Raw genomic sequence first — 4,279 nt, 5'->3', positions numbered from 1 at the left:
ACAATTTTAATGCAAATTTAATTCATTTCGCAGTTTTTTTATTTATTTGGTACTATTGGATACTTCTTTAATTCATTATTGATACAAGTTTAATTAACTCTAGAGATCATTGTCTTGTCTTTCGTTAGTTACGTTTTCCATTCATTCTTAATTCTCTCTTCTTATTCAACTTTAATACTGTGTAATACAATTTTAATGCAAATTTAATTCATTTTGCAGTTTTTTGATTTATTTGTTACTATTGGATACTTGTTTAATTCATTATTGATACAAGTTTAATTTACTAAATAGGTCAATGTCTGGTCTTTCATTAGTTACATGTTTTTATTCATGCTTAATTCTCTCTTCTAACTCAACTTTAATATTTGTGTAATACACTTTTAAATACAAGTTTAATTCATTTTGCAATTAATTGGTTGATTTGTTACGATTGGATTACTTGTTTAATTCATTATTGATACAAGTTTTTTTCAATTTATATGCAAATCAAAGAATGCTCTTTTGTTTGCTACATTTTGCATTCATGTTTGATTCTCTTATAATAATTCAACTTTAATATGTTTGTAATACATTTTTAATTCAAGTTTAATTCATTTTGCAGTTTCTTATGTCTCTTTATTTGTTACGATTAAATTACTTGTCTAATTAATTATTGATACAAGTTTTATTCAGTCTAAAATCATTAACTACTCTACGAAAAAAAAGGAAAAAGAGCAATAGTAAAAAAGGGAGAAAGAGCAACAAAAAAGAAAGGAAGGGAGAATGAATAACAGAAAGAAAAAAAAAAGAAAGAAAGAAAGAAAGAAAGGAAGGGAGAAAGAGCGAGACAGAGAAAAGAGAGAAATTAAAGAAGCTGTTATAAATGGTAATAATTAAAGAGTATGTTTAAAATAAGTAATTATTTTTTAAAAGGAATCCACTCAAGTAATTAATCCTTGAAACATAGGGTGGGGTGGGTGGATATTATTTGATATTCCTTCTAAAACTATATAACAAAATATTATATATTCTCTAGTCAATGATTTTCATGTCTTCATTTTATATATTTCTCTTAAAAATATGAGACTTATATTATTTGTGAAAGCTATTGCTATAGATAACGTATTTGTATTAAAAGGTATATTTAATATATAAAAATAATTTATTAAAAGTCTTATATTTTTATTTTTTTTAAATTTAGAACTCGTAAACTCAAAATGTTGACCCAACATTTTAAAGTGCTTCATTATAATTACTTAATTAGCCAATATTTAACCTACTTTACTGATTCAGTGTGACAATATTCCATTTTAATTTCATCAAAATTTAGTGTTTGGGACAAGGACAACAATTTCCGATTGACTATATTATTATGCATAGAAACAAGCAAACCAATTCTCTTTGATTATTTATTAAAAAAAACATTCGACTTAATTTTATAGATTGTTACTCAATTTTTATTTAATTGCATGAAAATTACTAAATTATTTTTTTGTAACAATTCTAAGATACTTTACCTAAGTACTACAAAGGTCACTAAACTATTTTTTTAAAGTAAAACATCCTTTAATTTTATCTAAATATTTTAAAAAGTCATTAGGAGAAAATAAAATAAAATATTTTATATAATATTTAGAAAAAAATGAATGATCTTTTGATTCCAAAAAAAAAAATGTTTGGGTAACTTGGCGTGATTTTACAGTTCAAGTTGGATGATATTTTTGTTACAAAATTATATTAGTAACTTTTTGTGATACTCAAACAAATTAAGAAATTTTTATGTTACGAAAAGTAAATTTAGTAAATTTAATATAATAAAATAAAAATTAAAGTGAACATCATTTATGAAATCAACCAATAAATTTTGCTATTGTTGGTCAAGTTCACTTTATGTAAGTTTCATATTATTTTAAGAAACGTTCATGTTTTTGCAACATAAATTTATTATCATCAAGTAGTCCACGCCTCTTTTAATGGGGTGGTTTAATTTGTGGTCCTATATATGGGACCTCATCCTTTCAAATTTGTTCGGAAATATGAGTCGAGGATTTATCAAAAATAAATTTTTATTTTGTAAAAATAAAAGAAAATAGATTATATCTAGTTATTACTTATTTTGTAAAAAATTTATTTGTAAAATTAAATTGAATATATTATTGTTGGATCTATATATGAGAACCGAGTATAAGAGCAAAGCTAGTAAGAATTCATAATTTCATCCAAATCTTTTTCGGTAAAAATGTGTATATATGATCAAAATTATATTTATATAGTAAATATTGAATTCTTTTTTATTTTATCATATTTTTACTTCGATTTAAGATTATCTATATATAGTAGACGTTGAACTCTATTCAACTTTTTTATGTGTTCACTTTTTTGTATTTAAGTTTCCTTAATGAAAATTCTGATTCCGCACTCGGCAAATAAAAAAATAAACGAAGCATCTCTTCAAATGAGAAAAACTGAAAAGTGAGTTGGCTTTTCTAACAGAGTATTTGTGGTGCTTATTGATTTGTCAACATTCTTGTTTTTTTGTAACCCTCCAATAAACAAAAACTGACACTTAGATCCCCATTCTTTTAACTAAAAGTGCATTAATGCTTAAGGGAGCTTAATTAATTAATTAGTACTAACAATAATTGAATTATTTTAATCCATCCATAAGATTCATCATCAATCCTTGAATCTAGTTCATATATAACCTTACAAAGTGCATTCGTGGTGTTTTTAAGACATAGTTTATATGGTCCCTCTGTCTTGCATGTGCAATAATACATTATTATAAGCCCCAAAAGGACTTTTTGCTTACGAAGCAGATAGAAGCAAATTCAAGATTTAAAATATATGAATTTTTGTGATGATTCTAAATTTATATATATAATAATGATTGAATTTATAATTATATATTTATAAATATTTGATAAATTTCTTAATATATCTGATGATAAATTATTAAATATATGTAAATTAATAATTTATGAGCTAATTCCGTCCCTACAACCAACCGCCCATTACAATTTTTCATGTTTCCTAGTATGACTCTTTTAGATGCACCCATAAAGCAAGGATCACCAAGAAATTTCTTCTCTGTTTCCTAAATAAACTAATTTAATCCATCTTTTAGATAATCCTATTTTATATGATTATACGTATGTCACTAAATGTGATTAAAGAGATGATAAAGAATTAAAATATTTAAAAATTGTTAATTTTACAAGATAGTGATAAACGTATTTGAATTTATAGGGAAAAATATGTCAAATATTTTATGAGAAAGTTATTTTTCTTATTTGAATTTTTTAAATAAAAATATATATATTTTGAGATAATAACTATTAATTGAGTAACTATTTGAAAAAAAAAATATCTCAAAATTAATTGTACCATATGGAATAAAGTGCAATCTTATTAGGATTAACACCTGCAGAGGGAGCCCAATGATTATGATTAATTAATTTTATAAAATAATTTCACTTTCGATCTCTCAATTATTGATATATTTTTATTTTGGTCTCCTAGTAATATTTCACTAAGTAAATGTGTTTTTAGTCCCTTTACGTAGAAAATATATTGTATTTATATATATTACTTTTAGTCCCATTTCGTGGTCATAGAACAAATTTAACCTGATAAATAAATAATTAAATTTTTTCATCATCATTGATAATTCATCAAATTTTGGAGATTTAGAAATAGGAGAATCAAATACTTTCTCCGTTCACTTTTACTAGTCACGTTTTGATTTGGTACACTCATTAAGAAAATAATTATTGTTATAGGCTTTTTACCAAACTATCTTTATTAAATGATGTTTAGTATTAAATCTTGAAAAATGATTTGACAAAGAATATTTAATGATGAAGGTAAACATGGAAAAATATAATTCTCTTTTCTTAATATGTCAAAAGTGATAAGTAAAATGAAAATCTATTTTAGGAAAAAGTACAACAAGTAAAAGAAGTAAATGGAAAAAATATTCACACTCGATTAAATATGTTTAATCAGATATCACGAGTATCAAATTCACAAATTTCCCAGTACACGAAGATAGACCGGAAGAATGTGATTAAGCAATTAATTAATTATGGAAAGAGGTGCGAAATACCTGTAGTTTTGGTTGCCCACTAGGATGTCAATAACTAAAAAGTGCATTTACTTTATTTTAATTAGAGAATTAATGACATGATTAGAAACAATAATCACCTCTAAAATATTTATTTATGATAACCCCAACCCCAGATATTACCTTAATAATATAAGCATAATAAAAAGGCTTTGGTCTAGGTGGTTTCTTACT

The sequence above is a fragment of the Solanum stenotomum genome, unplaced genomic scaffold (genome assembly GCF_019186545.1).
Source record: "Solanum stenotomum isolate F172 unplaced genomic scaffold, ASM1918654v1 scaffold31622, whole genome shotgun sequence".
Taxonomy (NCBI): domain Eukaryota; kingdom Viridiplantae; phylum Streptophyta; class Magnoliopsida; order Solanales; family Solanaceae; genus Solanum; species Solanum stenotomum.
Note: the sequence above shows the minus strand (reverse complement) of the source record.